We start from the raw sequence: 18,241 nt of genomic DNA, 5'->3' as shown, positions 1-18,241 counted from the left end.
TGAGTAACTGTGAACTCCTCCCTAAACAAAGCTAGTTTGTTATTGAGTTCCTTTATGAGGCCTTCACTCTCTCTAATGGTAACTTTAGGAAACTGCCAAGTATTGGTTGCTTCATTATCACATAGTCCTCATGGCTTGAAACTTTCCTTTCAAGGGAACCTGATTGAACCCCATTGTTGTCTTCATCTGGTACTTCATTCTGAATAGACTATTCTTCAAGTGGTCCATTGTCCACAAAATAATGAACAAGTTTAATGTTCAACTTTGTTGGTTGTGAAGGCATAGGCATGCTTTCCTCATTGGTGTATGACATGTTATGTTTGTTGATATTCATCATGGCCTCTGCCAACCATGATGGTGGGGTTACTTGGGTTGGCATGCTCAATTGGTCATTGTTGATTCTTGTTGCATTATCATTTGAAACCACATTTTCATTGTCATTTGCATGATCAACTGCTTCATATGGAATATCACATGTAGAATTGGTAGGTGGTTCAGTGGGTGTGACAACCTCCATGTTATTGACAATTGGTTCATGACTGAATTGTGTCTCACTTACATGTTCATCATCATCACCATAGAAGTGCCCTTGAGAAATGGATATCATACCTTCAGCAGCAATAGCATTTTCTTGCCCACCTACATCATCTTGGGCATCAACCTAGTCATGTAAGTCCTCTACTTCATGACCGTATGTAACAACCCCAGGTTAAAATTTCATGTAATAAAGTTAATAAAGGCAAAATAAGGCCAAGGTCATGGGACACGTATTCCAAGTTGAGCGTTGGGAAAAGTATCCTAGTGGGAATCACTTGTTGTTTATTATGGCTAAGGGGAAATTAGCAAAGGCAATGGAAAAGGATTTGAAAAGGCAAAGAGGCATTACTTATCATTTTATTTGCAAAAATAAAGGAAAATAGGAGAAAAGGAAGGTGAAAGGTCACAGGTTGCATGTGAGGAGGAAATTGAAGGAAAGTGGAAGAAAAATGAAGAAATTAGAGGCAAAAGGAATTTTTTATTTATTTATTTATTTTTATCAGTTTAGTTTTGGAGTTAGTCTGAGAGAGGAGAAGAGCAGAAAAAGGAGAAAACAAGCAAGCAAGCAAAGGAAGGACAAGGAAAGCAAGGATCAATCAAGGAAAGGTTGGATTAAACAACTTCAGTGGGAATACTTGTAGGTAACATGTTGCATATATTATTTACTAGCTGGTTTTGGCATGCATGGTATATGGATATGTGTATTTGGTTCATTTGTTATCATTGGCATGGGCATTGTCGGGTTTTGACAGTGGTTTTAGCCTTGCCTTTCCATTTCCGAATAACCATGGTGTGATGGGATTCTTTCTTGGTTGAGCTTTGGATTGCCAAAAGGTTTTGGATACAGGCGAGGTGGTCTCAGGGAAATCCCAAGGGTTTGGGGTGGAGATGTTTTCTCCGGGAAGCCCTCAATAAGTGGGTGGAGATAGGAAAATTCCTCAAGGGATGGTGAAAGAATTATGAGGCATCATGTTATGCTCTTGAACTGCGAGAAGATGCCAGAATACCAAATATAGGAAGAAATACAACCTAGAACACAGAACAAAATGAGAAAAAACAACAAGTCTTTTATTATTCAGAGATGAAAGAAATGTTCACTTGCCTCTTCGAGGGGGCAACCTCCAATATAGCAAATCTCGATTACAAAATAAGACATGACGCTCCTCAATGGGGAGTCTCTATTCTTTATATAGGATTCATACATGCAATACCATGGTTATCTCAATACCATATATTTAATACCATGGCCCGTTTGCAACTAACTATGGTCCCTTTCTTTAAATGCGGGTCAACCACTTACAATTATTAATACGGGCTTTATTGACTCTTTAACTAACTATAACTATGACTCGGCCCTATTACATAAATAAAGGGCTTAGTGTTGGACCCTAACATGTCCTCCCCCATAAAAAACAACCTTGTCCTCAAGGCTGAAGCTGCGGGAACTGCTGAAGAATAGTGGTTGGTTCCCATGTCGCAACTTCTGGAGAGGTGTCTTTCCACTTGATGAGGACTTCCTTGATTGTGCGGCCATGCAGATGTCGTTCTCGCGTGTCGAGGACCTATTCAGGTTGGAGCTAGAGTGAACTTTCTTCATCCAATTTAGGTAGACTGGTTTGAATTCTGCAATTGTTTCCCACCACTTCCTTGAGGCATGATACATGGAATATGGGATGGATTTTTGCAGTTGGTGGCAAGGCTAGCATGTAGGCTACTTCTCCAATACGCTGAAGTATTTGATAAGGTTTGTAGACTTTTGGAGCTAGTTTCTGACAGCCCTTGTCTTTGAGTAACGTTTTCTTGTATGGTTGCAACCTCAAGAATACTTGATCCCCTTCTTGAAATGTGGACTCTGAACGATGTTGGTTTGCTTGTTGATTCAAGCGATTCTGAGCTTGACGGATATTATCTTTGAGATGGACTAGCATGGTTGCACGGTTCTATAGGAGTTGATCCACTGCTTGCACCTTAGAGCATCCAGGGATATAAGAAGTAGGTGAAGGTGGGAGTTGACCATACACCGTGTTAGTGTCAGTCTTTCCAACCTTCCTCCAGTGATCAAATATGCTCTTACAAAGTGATTTTGAAGTGTCAAGGTCAAATTTTGTCATTTCAAAGAGTTTTCAAGCAAAATTTGGTCACTAGGCATTAGGTCTAGGGTTTTCTCTCACTCTTTTCAAAGTTGCCCAAATGCCAATCTATGTCACTATTCAGCTGAGTCTATCATCATTCATAGGGTTTTCATTATCATCTCAGTGTCTAATGAGTCTTTTTACACCTTGTCCATGCTTCAGTTGCGCCTAGGTAAGGTCATTTTCCTCTCCTAGGGTTTTGAAACCAATTTCTCTTGGACGGTCAAATCATCAGCAAAACGTGTATCCTGATGTTCATACACCTTCCCCTATCCTTAAAGTACCTTACCAAATGCTTCCCATCACTGAGATTCCCCAAATTCCTCATTTTCGCACAAACCCTAGTTTCTAGCTACAACCTGGCAATTTTCTAGGCTGGGCATGTGTTTTGCCCTTTTGGACCCCTTCCCCTCACTTGATCTGCGCGATTCCACTTTCCCCTGCTTCCTAACATCCCTCCCTACTTCCAAAAATTTCCCCAAGAATTTAGAAGCCCCTTATCCCCTTCATTTCGCTTCATTTCGACAAAATTCCTTGTTTCACACATCGGGATAAGTTTCACTCAAAAGATGTTTCATAGAAATCAAAGATGAATTTTGGAAAACTGAGAGAGGTTTTTGTCCAAAACATGCTAAAGAAGAAAAACATCCTTCACTTTTTGCACAGGTGTCATGGTTTTAGAGAAATGTCAAAAATACAGTCGCAAGATCCAAGGAGGTTGGCCAAGGCACTAAAACGAAGAAAAAGGCCCGATCCCCTCCACATCTTGGCTGAGGCTTCCGTGAAGGAGCATGATGCTAAATGACTCAACTCCAGCACAAATGTCAGAAAATTTTGAGCATTTTTGGTCACTTGTGAATTTTTTGGGCTAAAAACAAGTTTTCCTCACCAACGCGTAGCGCGCCGCGTGCGACCCTTAAGATGGGCAACTCCATTTCAGGAAAACTCAGCATTTTTGGATTTTTCATGCAAAAATACACTTGCTCAGAAATTGCCAAGAAATTTCACCAAGTTTTGAGCCTCCAGAAGGTCAAAAAACAAGCAAAAAATGACTTTCTGCCACCTTTTTGACACACAGGAAGCAGTCTTGGGAGATTGCAATTTTGGAAGGGCAAATGGAAACCAAATTCAAAAATTCCACTTGGGTTGGAAATTAGACATCCATAAATTTCCAACAAGCCCACTTTTGCCTCATTTGGACACCGGGAAGTGCCTCAAAAGCAGGCCCAAAGGCGCGCTACGTGTTGAGATTTAGGGCGCTACGCGTTGGGCTATTTTCACATAAATGCACCTACAGCTCAGCAAAACGCAGTTTTGACTGGATTTGACTTTTTGGAGTGGATTTTGATCCTCCTTGTTGTAAATGATGTAATTTTATGATATTTTGATACTCATTTATCTCTTCTAGAAGATTCATTCATGAGATAGGCAAAAATTTAATGAATGAATTGGTTTCCTAGCTTATAGAGGCAAGTTGTTTTGACTGCCTAGATTTTAGTGCTCAGTTTGGAATTAGTTGAAACAGCTCCTAGGATAGTGAGCTCGACCCTTAGAGGCAAGGAAAGATGTTAGATTGCCTATATTATGTACTTTCTTGGTCATTTTCATGGTTGGACTCTTGAGGGAGAAGCTTCTATTGTATCTCTGCAATTTTGGCAAAGGAAGAAAGACCAGGGTTTTGCAGTCCTTTTTGGGATTCCTGTGGTTACATGTATTGATGGTGTGTTTCTCTTTGTACTTGTAAGTTTGTTATGTGAATCATCTTCTTACTTTTCCTTCTGCAAATTAGGCAAATGAAGTGTTAAAGTAGAATTCATGATTGCCATGCTCTGCTTTTAAGTTTGCTTAATATCAATGTTTTCATCTGTTTAAGGAGAATTCAAGGTGATTGCTTGCTCTCCTTAGCTCCTCACCAGTCATTCTCATCCATCCAACTCTTTCAAAGGCATCAATACAGTCTCCTACCTTGCCCCAAAGAACCCTCTGCAAAAACTGTGTCCAATCCCCGCACCCAAAATTGCCTTTCCCCGATTTTCCACCAAAATCCTAAAAATCCCAAATCAAACCTTTTTTATCAGTTTACTAGCCTAAAATCAGTTTCTTTATTGGTTATCTCTGCCCGTTGAAGATCTTTGCTGACATAGACCGGAGAGAGCCCTCTCCTGCCCCGTAGGGCTAGCTACGAGGCTAAGTGGTTTGATGTTGCCTTGGAGTTTACCTTTTTCAGCCTGAGGTGAAATTTCAAGCGCTAACACACCGCTTCATATGGAGTCATCTTGGTGGCGGCATGATAGTTAGTATTATACCACCATTCAGCTAGAGTTAATCAATGTACCCATTGACGTTGCTTTTCTGAAGTGAAGCACCTTAGGTAGGTCTCCAAACATTTGTTGACTGCTTCAGTTTGACCATCAATTTGGGGATGATAGGAAGTACTTAGTTGGATTTGGGTGCCTTATAGCTTGAAAAGTTCTTGCCAAAATTTATTGGTGAAGGTCGGGTCATGATCAGACACAATGGAAGTGGGCATGCCATGCAGTTTGAAGATCTGGTCCATGAAAGCTTGAGCCACCAAAGTGGGGGTAAATGGGTGGGGTAGGGCGCAAAAATGAGCATATTTAGAAAGTATATCCACAACCACCATGATGATTGACTTGTTGCCTGACTTCAGAAGACCAGTAATGAAATCCATAGAAACATCCGTCCAGATTGAGGCAGGGATGGGCAATGGTTGTAAGGTGCCTGGGGGCTTGACTATTTCTCCTTTGTGGCGTTGACACACATCACATTCAGCTACAAAAGTAAGAATGTCAGTTTTCATGCCTGTCCAAAAGAAGGAACGACGAGTGCGAGCATAAGTCTTCTGAAAGCCTGCATGGCCTGCAATGGGAGATGAGTGTAACTCTGCTAAAATGCGCGTTTTGAGGGTGGATGTCGGTGATATCACTACTCTATCCTTGTAGTGAAGAATCTCATCCTTCCAAGAGTAGCCCATTATGGAATTAGGATCTGCTCTCAAGTTATTAATAAGTTGGGAGAGAGAGGGATGTGAAAACCATTCCTTGCAGGCTTCTTTAATCCAATCAGGAATGGGAAGAGAGATTGATAACAGGGTGCTGTCATCCTCAAATTGGATTGTTAAAGCATACGCTACTACATTTTCGCGCCCTTTCTTGTAAATTATATCATAATCATATCCCAACATTTTGGCCAACCATTTATTTTGTTGGGGCGAGGATATACGTTGCTCCAAAAAATATTTGAGGCTTTGATGGTCTATGCAGATTTGGAAATGTCGCCCTAATAAGTATGGTCTCCAGGTGTCTACTGCATGTAATATGGACATCATCTCCTTCTCATAGGTAGATTGTCCCAGATGCTTCCCACTTAGTTGTTGTCTAGTGAAAGCCAAGGGTCAACCTTCCTGCATTAAGACAACCCCAATACCAGTTTCTAAAGCATCACATTCAATCACAAAAGATTTGGTGAAGTCGGGTAGTGCCAATACGAGAGTGGAAAACATCGTTGTTTGAGAACCATAAACGCCTGTTGTGCTTCATCAATCCAGAGAAATTATTTTTTCTTGAGAAGGTTAGTGAGGGGTCTAGCAATGCGACCATAATTTCGGAAAAATTTGCGATAGTAGCCTGTGAGACCCAAGAATCCCCTCAAACTCTTCAAGGTCTTTGGTTGGGGCTAATCCTGCATTGCATGGATCTTTTTGGGATCCACCCTGACACCTTCACGACCCACAATGTGGCCCAAATACTCGACTTCTTCTTTGCCAAAAGAGCACTTGGACAGTTTGACAAATAATTTATGCTTCCAGAGCCGTTTCAACAACAGGTCTACATGATGAAGATGTTTTTCCCAGGTGAGGCTGTAGATGAGAATGTCATCAAAGAAAATGAGGACAAATTTTCTAAGATATGGTTAGAGCAGGTGATTCATGAGGCTCTGAAAAGTAGATGGGGCATTACAAAAACCAAATGGCATGACCAAGAATTCATAATGGCCTTCATGAGTTCGGAAAGCAGTCTTGGGAATGTCTACTTCTTTCATGCATATTTGGTGATAGCTTGAGTGAAGATCTAGCTTAGTAAAGAATTGAGCACCATTTAGTTCATCCAACAAATCATCAACAACCGGGATAGGGAATTTATCTTTGACCGTGAGCTTGTTGAGGGCCTTGAAGTCTGGACACATGCGCCATTCCCCATCTTTCTTGAGCACCATGACCATTGGTGATGAATAAGGACTGATGCTAGGACGAATGACACCGGCTTCCAGGAGTTCCTTGATGATTTTTTCAATTTCATTCTTTTGGGTGAAAGGATATCTATATGGGTGCACATTCAGCGGTTGTGCCCCTGGGACCAAAGTGATGTTATGATCATGTTCCCCTCTAGAGGGTGGAAGCTCTTTAGGTTTGTCAAAGACCTGCTGGTGGTGGTTTAAGACCTGTTGCATGTCAGGATGAATATGAAGAGTAGTGGGATCGATGGCCTGGATGGCATTAAATTGGGCGATAACTCCATGATGGCCCTTTGTCAACAACTTTTCCATTCTATGCGAGCTTAAGATAGAAGGAGCACCTGCCTGGAGTCCACGGAGGGTATGAATGTGGTCATTCTTAAAACTCATATATAACTCCTAGAAATCCATTGTGATTAGGCCTAGTGTGCGAAGCCATTCAACACCCAAAACAATGTCACAACCACCCATGTTGATGGCAAACATGTGGGTCTTTAGGTGGTAATCTCCCATCTGAAGTTTGATATTTTCATAGCAGCCTTCACATTTCATTGTCCCCCCATCAACAATCTAGACCTGGAAATTAGAGACTGCCCTGACAAAACAATGAACAGCTTCGGCAACTCTCTGATGGATAAAGTTATGAGTGCTACCACTATGAATCAATACTACTGCAGGACGATGTTTAATAAAACCTTTGATTTTGAGAGTTTGCGGTGCAAAAATGCCTGCTAAAGCATGTAGAAATATAACTGGTTCTTCTGGCGTAGCTGGGAGCTCATTGTCCTACTGGGTATCCTCATCTTCTTCCTCTGGTCCCTCAAGGGTTGGGGCTTCCTCAGATGAGCTGTGATCCGGAACATCAATTTGGAAGAATTTGGGTTCCTTGCATTTATGCCCCGGGGAGTATTTGTCATCACAGTAGTAACACAATCCTTGTTTTCTTCTTTCAGCCATTTCTGCGGGGGACACCTTTTGAACCTTAAGTGTTTGGGTAGTGCCCTGAGCCTGGGTGGGGCGTCCCTTGGCTATGAAATTTGGACGAGGCGACTGGGTAGCTAAAGCACGTTCCACTTTGATAGCCTTTTTGCAAGCGTCCATCCATGTGGGTGGGTGGTGCATCTGGACATGGGCTTGGATGGCTTCTTTGAGACCACTTATAAAACATTCCAAGTAGAATTCATCTCCCAAACCTTCTGTGTGGATGACCAATGTCTCAAAGGCTGCAATGTAATCTTTTATTGTCATTGTCTGTCGGAGCTTAGTAAGATGACCCAAAAAATTAGATTTGCGGTCAAAGCGGTCACAAATGGATTTTGAGAAAACTTGCAAAGTAATTTTCCCGGGATAGAATTTTTGATGTCACTGCCACCATTGCCATCTCTCTTGGTCAAAGTAAAGGCCTCCCACACATAGTTTAGTTTCATCATCTATGATATCATTCAGAGTGAAATATTGGTCCATTTGTGCTACCCATACTGTAGGATTAGAGCCATCAAATTTGTACATGTCCAGCTTGGGTGGTTGAGGGTGGGAATGTTGGTGATTTCCATGGAAGTGAATATGATGGCTAGATTTGCCTTCAAGGTCTTCATTAAATCCATGTGCCTCCGATTGCAACCCTGACTTGCCCCTTGTGAATGTGTCAATGAATTACTGCATCTGGTCCGCTAGGCTCTTAAAAGAAGCCAGCTATTTTTCAAGGCTCTTGATCTTCTCGTTGGCCATGGCTTGAGCTCTGGTTTCTACCATACACAGATCCTGGTCACTTGTCGGTCACTTTGAAAAAATTGTGACCACCCGAAAATTGAAGCTAAAAAGTGAATGGTACCACCTCGATCAGCTCGTCGTCCTAATTCTTATGGGCTAAGTCTCTTATAAGTGTCCCGAGAAGCCCTCGGATTTTTTTAATTTTAATTTTAATTTTATTTAATTTTTATTTTTTTTACTCCAAGTGGAGTTTTACTCCCCGCTTATCAATATTGCAATGGCCAATTTCCAGAAAACTTAATCCTACCCAATGTCCTACGAGAATTGCCCCAGTGTATAGGAGCCACAAGCCTCCCTGCACAAATGGTCAGATTTGCCTACGAAACCTTCTACTGTTGAATGTGAGATGGACTGTGGCGGCGACAAAACCCCAGCTGCTAGATCTGAATGGTACTGTGGCGATATACCCTCAATTGGTGGATCTTATTGTTGCGGCGACGATAGAACCCCAATTGCTAGATCTGATCTAGCAAAGAAAATAATGGGCAATCTTTAGAGAGATGAGGGAACTATGGTGTCAAGGAATGTCAGGTGCTACAGATCACAATATACGTAAGGGTCCAACAGTAGTACTCGACCCAACCTTTCAGGGCACTAACTAAGGAGGATCAACCGTACCCTTAGCCGTACTACCCGACTACGCTATCACACGCGCGAGTAATCTCCCCAAGTGTTGTTCTCAGTGTACTGTAGCAGCAAGACGACTGACATTTTATCTAAGGTGAGGTTTCTGGTGAGCTTAGGGGGCTTTTGATATACCCAGAGGATACGTGGAAGACAATCGGTGCGCGGTTTTGTCTAATGCACTTTTGCTCAAAGGGCTACCCACAGGGGTTACAAGGGATTCCAACAAGCGTGACCACCTCTTATATTTCTTGTGTGCATGCCTCCCCAAATCCGCAGGTTTATGCGCTCAATGACATACCCCGTGGTTTAAAGATGCCAAAACACGTCTCTAGCCTAAAAAAAGATTTCTGCTAAAAATGGAGACACCACTAGCCCTGGAAAGTGTTCTGATACCACTTATTATGCTCTTGACATCCGAGAAGATCCCATAATACCAAATATACGAAGAAATACAACCCATAACACAAAACAAAATGAGAAAAAACAACAAGTATTTTATTATTCAGAGATGAAAGCAATGTTCACTTGCCTCTTTGAAGGGGAAACCTCCAACATAGCAGAGCTCGATTACAAAGTAAGACATGACGCTCTTCAATGGGGTCATGGCATATAGTTGGTATTGTCATGCACGATGTTGATCGTCATGATTAACATTTCTTTTGTTCTCATCATGAGTTTCCTTTACTACCCTTTCACCATTAGTGACCCTTTCTTGTAGCAACTTATTCATATTTATCTTCAATTCTTCCATGTCTGTCTTCAAATCTATCTTCAAATCATTCATCTTAGCTTCCACGTCATTCATCTTAGCTTCTACACCTTTCTTTAAACAATCCATCTTAGCTTCTACGCCTTTCTTTAAACCATCCATCTTAGATTCTGTTCCTTTTTGTGCAAGGGACAGTTGTTGCACTTGGTCTTGTAATTTTGATATATCATGTTGCATTTCTTCCTCTTCTTCATGAGTCATGCTAGAGCTTTCAGGTTCCTTACTAGGTGTTTGCATTTTCTTTCCTCGGGGCATCAGTTACCGATAATAATGCTCTACTATACCCTTTGAATTCCTTCAAAATAAATTTTCAAACCAAGCTTAAGCAAAAATTTAAGAAAATCTACACACCTTTTCTCACTTTGTAGGAGCTCAATATTGCCTCTGATGTATCTCTGTACTTTCCAATCATCTAGATCTAAATTTGTGACCTGCAGTAGCTCTCTATGTCCTCTTTCCAATGCCAGAAGTCTGACCCAAATTGGATTCTCCAAGGAAGAGTTATGTGAAATCTCCCACAGTGACTTGATTATATACTAGTTCAGTAGAGCGAACTTGTACGACGTTCCACGAGTCACTGTTTCGACCTTTGGATCTGAAAAATGCATACAAGAAACTACAGTTCGTCCTTTTTCTGTACCTTCTTACGAAATTTCAATCTGATCCCCAGAGAGAAAGTTATGACGCTTTTCCCCAGGTCACCTGTTTGGAATGTAATTCAGGAGTCTGCAAAAAGACCAACTTCCTCAGATCATATCTCCGCAAATATAGCGCGAACAGCTCTGAAATTTGGACCCGAGGTTCAGTGCGATTTCTTCTCAAATGGGTTTTTTTTTAAACTTCTGAAACGTCGCAGAAAAAAAGTTATAGCGAAAATGCCACGATGACCTGTTTGGAGCAGCGAAACCCTAGAATCCAAAGCTCTGATACCAAATGTTATGAAACCAGCTCAAGAAAAAGATAGAAAAGATAGATCAACGCCTTAAAATTCAGCCTCTTCAAGGGGGAAACCTCCTTTACATTACATAAATGAACAATTCTTGGATGATTCAAATGACAAAACCTCCTTTCTATATATAGGAGTCTAAGGAGTCACAATATAACCCAGCCGACCTAACAATAATAATATAAAGCCACAAAAATAACAATAGAGGGATTCTATGGGGCACAATAATAACAATATGGGGATAATAGGGGCACAACAATATTAATAAGGGGTACAACTACAATAGTAATGGGGTAATCACTAGTATTATAGGGACCCAACATTGATATATTGATTTGATTATGATTATCTATTTATTATCACGGTAAATGCTAAGGTGGAATAATTTTGTAGATGAGATAAACCTCCCCTGAACGTCATTGAGGTATGATTTTGATTATGGTGTCTATTTGGTTTATCTGACATGGCACACTTGTAGGAAGAAGAGAATCAAAGATGATGAGCAAAATGTTAGACTATAGTTCACGTTACTCTTTCTACAAATCAATTGGGAAACAAGGAGATGAGTATTCTCCTAATATAACAAATACATTGAGGAGTTTGTGGGCATAGATCAGAAGCTGCAAGACAGACAATGACAGGTTGGTTGAGGCTCAGAAAATACTTGCACAAGTTCAGGAAAAGCTGGTAGAGGTTAATGCAGTCATCCTTAAGAGTTTTTCCAGACTTGTAGAGACATGGGCAATTAAGGATTAGTCAAGAGCGGGAAGATAAGACTAATAGAGCCTATGGTAGGAGGTCTCAGTTAGGATATAGGTTGGATAAAGGGGACATAATAAAAGGTGGCAGATCATTGGACACACCTGATAGGAAAAATGGTATGTATGGGTATCATTCTAGTTACTCATCCAAGAGACATCATCATCACTGCCATCATCCTAATAGGAGGAGTGATTACTTGCCTGAGGAGTTCAAGAAAGTCAAGCCACCTACATTTGATGCAAAGATGAAGAAGTCGAAGGACGCAGAGTCATGATTGCTTGGGATGAAGAAATTATTCAGACTACATAACTATTCAGAGAACATGAAAGCCAAAATAACCACCTTCGGTCTTAAAGAGAAAGTAAATATCTGGTGGGAAGATGTGAAGAATGTTGGAAGAATTCGAGAGGAAGAGTTGATTTGGGATAAGTTCGAGAGACTCTTCAAGAATAAGTACCTATCTAAGAGATATTACGATAACAAAGATAAGGAGTTTTATGAGCTGCATATGGGTTCTGTTGTAACATGCATCCTTCCATAACATTTATTTTTCATTCAAAAAATCTTTTGAAAATACTTTAAAAAAGAGGTAAAGCGAAAGGAAGAGGAAATAATGATATATCAGTGGCCAGGGGTTATATGGGCATACATGTATATATGTATATCGCAAAACATAACTCTATCGGAAATCAAAATGCAAAAGAAATGAAGAAATAAATCACATTTTCAAAGAAAACAAGTGTTAAAGTAGTACCAGACCCAAAATATTATATGCTATATTTTAAAGTTCGGCGGGTCCACGTTATGGATGGTGACACCACAGATAAACGCCGATCGCGATTAGCGATTGGGTTCTGGACCTAAAAATTTATATGGCGTATTTTATAACAGCGGCGGGTCCGAAATAATATGAAACACTTATATATACGCATATGACCCCAGCGATTGCGATATGTGATAAGGGCCGGATCTAAACATATATTCCGCCTTTATACATATATGTTGATAAACGCTGATTGCGATTTGCAATGGTTGGACCCGATATTACATTCATTATGGTTAATTTTTCCGTCGGGTCCGCGATATCGCAGGTCATCAATATTTGGGTTATTACACCGTTTATAAGCACCGATTGCGATTTATAAGGGGAAGTTAACGCAATGCTAAATAGGCTGGTCCAACGGGTTTATCAAATCGGGTTAATTCCTTTTAGGTTTTGTTTTACCTGTTTTGCGTTGGTTTTGTTGTGTAAACAGAAAATGCAGTGTTAGAGCCAGATTTAAAGAAGAGGGCAGTTGGTCAAATTTCTTGCTATTCCGGCCAATTGAAATGCGTCTGATACATGTGTAAGCCAAGTTATGCACAAATTAAACATAGGTTGTTATGATTAAAGCAGATTAATTACCATTGAGGCACCTTCAAAGGAATTCAGCAGCGGATTAAGCAGAGCGAGCCAGCAGTTACCATCTCCTTATAAATTCAGTTTTGTTTTGTAATTTCTTGTTCTTTGAGGTGTTTTTACCCTCTGTAAATTCTGTAGCAGTTTTATTTCATATAGTTAGAAATCAATTAGATAGGTTTTAGAAATCAATAATTGTTCCACAATGTATAAAAAGTGGAAAATTTACTAAGAAGGGGTTGGAATTTTGGGAGAACTAGGCCACTGTATTCCTGATAACATCATTGATTAATGAAACAACCAGAAGTTTCCAAGAGTTGTTACATATAATTTGTAAGTTCCACTATCATGTGTCATGTAATGTTTTCTTCTTTTTAAGTGTAGTAATGAAACTTCAGGGTAAAATCCCTTAAAGAGCACTCCTATACTTAATGTCCTCACTTCCTTTCCAAGTTATAAATAGTAGTTTCTGTGAAAGACCAACATATTGTCTATGATTTATTTCTCATGATCATAATTCCTCTAAGTTACAGATAATAGTTCCTGTGAGAGATCAGCATATTGTCTTTAACTTCCCTTTCAAACTTTCCTCATTCATCATTTATATTTAGCAACAAATGGCATTCTGAGATGTTCTAGTCATACATGTGTTAAGACTCTAAGGCCAAGTTTTCCAAGTCCTTCATTTGGAAATATAATAAACAGTAAGTGATAGTTAATAATCTTTATTAATGTCTTAAGCACAATTTCTCTACAGCCGGGATATTGGTTTCTTAAGGAACAACATTAATTGGCGCTGTTGTCGGGGAGAGAAGATAAGAAGATTTTTTCCCTGGGTTTCAATATTTTCCTCTGGTTGTTCAGTGAGGAGGAAATATTTGGCTGTTTTGAATCAAAGCAATAATTCTGGCTTCAGGAAGGCCCCATACAAGATCAGACACTTCACAAAAGAAAGTTCAAGCTCTTTCAGATCCTGAAAGGCTATTTTCTAAGAGGGTTGAAAGGTCTAAGATTCCAATTACACCAATTCCTACATTGTCTGCATCAGGCAGCAATTCACTTGAACATTCATCTGGTAAAGAATCATCTTTTTCATCATCTTCATTTCAGGAACCTAGCTGTCAAGAACAATCTTTTGAGTCTGTTACTTTTCATTTACCTGTTGTAATTATTCAACCTAAAAAATAACCACATTACTTCCTTTGCACAGTCCATTTACCTCTCAATCAAGTTCCTCATCTATTGGTAATCAAAGTTCAGTAAACATGGCAGCACCTACACCTTTAGTGAATAGGTATGCACCTCTTCAACTACCACAACCGTACAATCAAATTCCACAGGATTACCTTAAAACTCTTCCACGTTTTTCAGGAGAAGATGAACAGACAACAGAGAATCATGTAGTAGTATTTTGTAATTTTGCAGAAAGCCTAAATGTTGAACATTTAGATGTTGTTTTACGACTTTTTGTTTAGTTCCTGGATGGCGAAGCAAGGAAATGGTTCAAAGGACTTCCTAATAATACTATTCCTTCCTGGGAAGAGATGGAACGTGTGTTTATTCTGAGATGGGGAGAAAAAAGAGACCATGGATATTCATTAACAAAATTTAATGCCATAAAGAAGAAGTCTGATGAAACTGTGGCTGAATTTGTCAGAAGATTCAACAAATTGTACAATAGTCTCCCAACAGAGATTAAGCCTCCTCCTACTGGTGCGAAAATAACTTTTGCAGGGGCTTTTGAATCAAACTTTGGATTTACATTAAGGGAAAGGAGAGCTCCAACCCTTGATCAAATCCAAACAGATGCTTTAGAGATAGAAGCAAATCTGGTGGCTGCAGGAAAAGCACCAGAAACACAGCTTTCCCAAGACAAGGGAAAGGCAAAGATAGAGTCCTCTCAAAGTCAATCATTGGAGGATATGTGTAATATAATTAAGACCATGTCAGATAAATTAAATAGGTTAGAGTTAGAAAATAAGAACTCTCAGAGACAAACACAGTTTAATAAGAACTTTAATCCCCAATTCAGAAGACAACCTTTGCAAATTTTGCAAAAGGAAAGAAAAGATCAAAATCAAATTCAAGCACCATTGTACATAGAAGCAGATCCTGGTGAAGAACAATATGAAGATCAAATTTCTACATTATATGCAGTTGATGAAGATGAACTCGGCATTGAAGGAGAAGAGTATGTGTATGACGAAGCAGATGATATTCATGATGGAAATGAAATTGATGAATATCAAAAACAATTCTCTGATTTTATGCAAGCTGAACTACACAAGAAATATGACCTGAGATCTAGGAAACGATCCAGAAAACAGGAAAATGAAAGTGAGCAGCAAGTTTCAACTTCCTCACCAAAGATGACTCCACAAGAATCTCAGCCACCAAAACAAGTAGATAAAGGAAAACAACAACAAAATGCAAATGGCAAGACACAGATACTTTGAGATGAGTCTTCCCAAGATCAAACTGGAAAAATTCCTTTGGAGAAACTTGTTTCAATTCCTCAAATAATTCTAGTCATAAGGAAAGGTGAAGATGAGAATGAAAAGACTGCTAAACAAGGTCACTTGTTTAGTCTTACCAGGGAGTTGGAAAAGGTAAGAGTACAAGTTCCTCTTACAGAATTGGCAAAAACACCTACTTATCAAAAGGAGATTGTTGAGTTTGTTAATTTAAAAGAGAATGAGAGTGATACTGTAAATTTGCAGGAAGATAAAATAGTAGTGGTTTTTGGCTCGCATGTAGAGGAAGTAGATTCTGCAATACCTCCTTTTTATATTTCCCTATTGGTTCATGATTTCCTTCTACATAATTGCATGTTTGATTCAGGGGCTTCACATAATCTTATGCCTTTATATGTGATGAAGCAACTAAATTTACAAGTGACCAAACCTTATAGGGATTTGTATTCTTTTTACTCAAATAAGGTCAAGTGTCTGGGGGTTATTAAGGATCAGGTAGTGTCATTAGCCCAAATTCTGGCTAGAAGCTTGGTCATGGATTTTGTAGTAGCAAATATCCCTGCTAGATTTGGAATGCTTCTATCTAGGTCTTGTGAGGCTAAATTGGGAGGTGTTTTGAAGTTGGATTTTACATATGCTGTTATACCAATTTTTGGTGGGGAGGAGAGGATATTGTACAGAGAAACTAGGTTTGTAAAAACAATTACAAAAAATGGAGCAAGCAACTCACCTGTATATAGTCAGGAGAAGGATGATTTCGCTTGTTTCACACTGCATGATAATGCAGAGCTGGCTGAAGATAATTAGAAGCAACTTGCTTCAGCCAATGTAATTACAGAGCTGCAAATGGAAGAATTGTGGAAGAGTTTCTTTAACGGAGCTTATTTAAAAGAGGAATAGGTGATGGTTTTCTTCTAATTGCACCTGGAGGTAATCTGTTTCCTTTTTCTTTCAAATTAGAGTTCGAGGCAACTAACAATGTGGCAGAATATGAGTCCTTGATTATTGCTCTACAAACAGCCAAACAGATGGGAGTCAAGTCAATTTCTGTTTTTTGAGGTTCGGAGCTAATTATTAAGCAGATAAAATATCACTGCCAAACAAAGCACCCTAGACTCCGCGCATACAGAAATGAGGTATGGGATTTGATTGAAAATTTCTTTGAAGCTTTTAACATTCAATTCATTCCAATAGATGAATTGAATGTTAAAAGCTTCAAAGAAATTTCATCCCACTTCTTCACCCCTGTGAGCATCACCCGATGCAATGAGTGCTAAGTGAACTATTCAAAAATCATGAGAAATTAGTCAGTTACGACTACCTCTCATGGAAATGGTCATACGTTTGAATGACTTACTTAACGCAGTTGAATCCCAAAAATGATATCTAATAGATGAAAATAGATTGGCAGATTCATTGGTTGTGGCTGCTAGCACTTTCAAGCCTCCTATTAATCCAAGATTAAAATATGAGGTAGAAATGAGACACAGGCCTTCTGTTTTTGATAATGTTAAGAATAAGCAAGTTTTGAAAATGACCAGCAGATTAAGGAGTTTTTGACTATGGTTGAAGAATTTCAGGGTACAGAAATTGATCAGGACGAAGAAGAGACAACAGAATTGCAGGAGCCAGTGGTTTAAATGTTAGGATATTCTGACACATAGGAATTAGTTAAGTATAACTTGGTCTATAGAGTTAGGTAAAGTGTGTTTCTTTACTATGTACTTTTTGTAACTTACAATCCGACGGTCACGATATGTAGTGATCCGACGGTTCATTCTCTCCTCGGTATTACCGACACTTGATCCATGGCCTAACACCCGATTGGTCCATGATCTCTATTTAAAGAGCATGAAGGGTCATTTGTAGGGTAACCGTCCATAAGAGAAGCTTATGTAAATTTTCATTCTTTTATTAATAAATTGCCTGAAGTGGCCGCGTTGGCTCAGGCCGTGGACTGTTTCCCTCTTTGAGGGTTTCAACCACGTCAAAAATATTGGTGTATTGATCTGTGATCTGTTTGTGAGCGGTGTCCTTTGGTGTTCTGTCTGAGGAACTTACCCTGTAAATTCCTACATGGTATCAGAGCTATTTGAGGGCCGCGTCCGTTGGTGATCCAAATATGAAGTCAGTAGAACTGCATTCAACTACCATTTCCTAGATCTACTGTTTCTGACTGCTTTCGGGCTGAGAGGACTGCTCTGTTGTGTTAGGAGCATCTGTTCCAGTGAGGAAACCCTTTCGTTTCACGCGAAAAGGTTTCTGGTAGCCCTAGCTACGTCATTTTTAAGATCTGGAGGTATACAGTGTTTTTTGCAGTTTCTAGTTATTTTCTCTCTGTTTATTATTTCGGTTTATTTAGCTCCTTTTTATTATCGGATCTATACCTTTCATTTCTGCATATGCTCTTTTCCCCGCGACTCTGTGTGATCTGGGCAAATCAGAAACAGAGAGGAAGGATTTTTCTCATGCGTATGCTCTTTTTCGCCGCGCCTTAGTGTGATCTCGGAAAATCAGAAACATTGAGGAAAATATTTAGTCTCCGGCTAAAGCTAACTTCGAGCCGTAAGA

The sequence above is a fragment of the Pinus tabuliformis genome, chromosome 8, assembly GCF_031772625.1.
Source record: "Pinus tabuliformis cultivar Carrire ecotype Pingquan chromosome 8, CPIR1, whole genome shotgun sequence".
Lineage (NCBI taxonomy): Eukaryota > Viridiplantae > Streptophyta > Pinopsida > Pinales > Pinaceae > Pinus > Pinus tabuliformis.
This window is presented reverse-complemented; position numbering follows the sequence as displayed.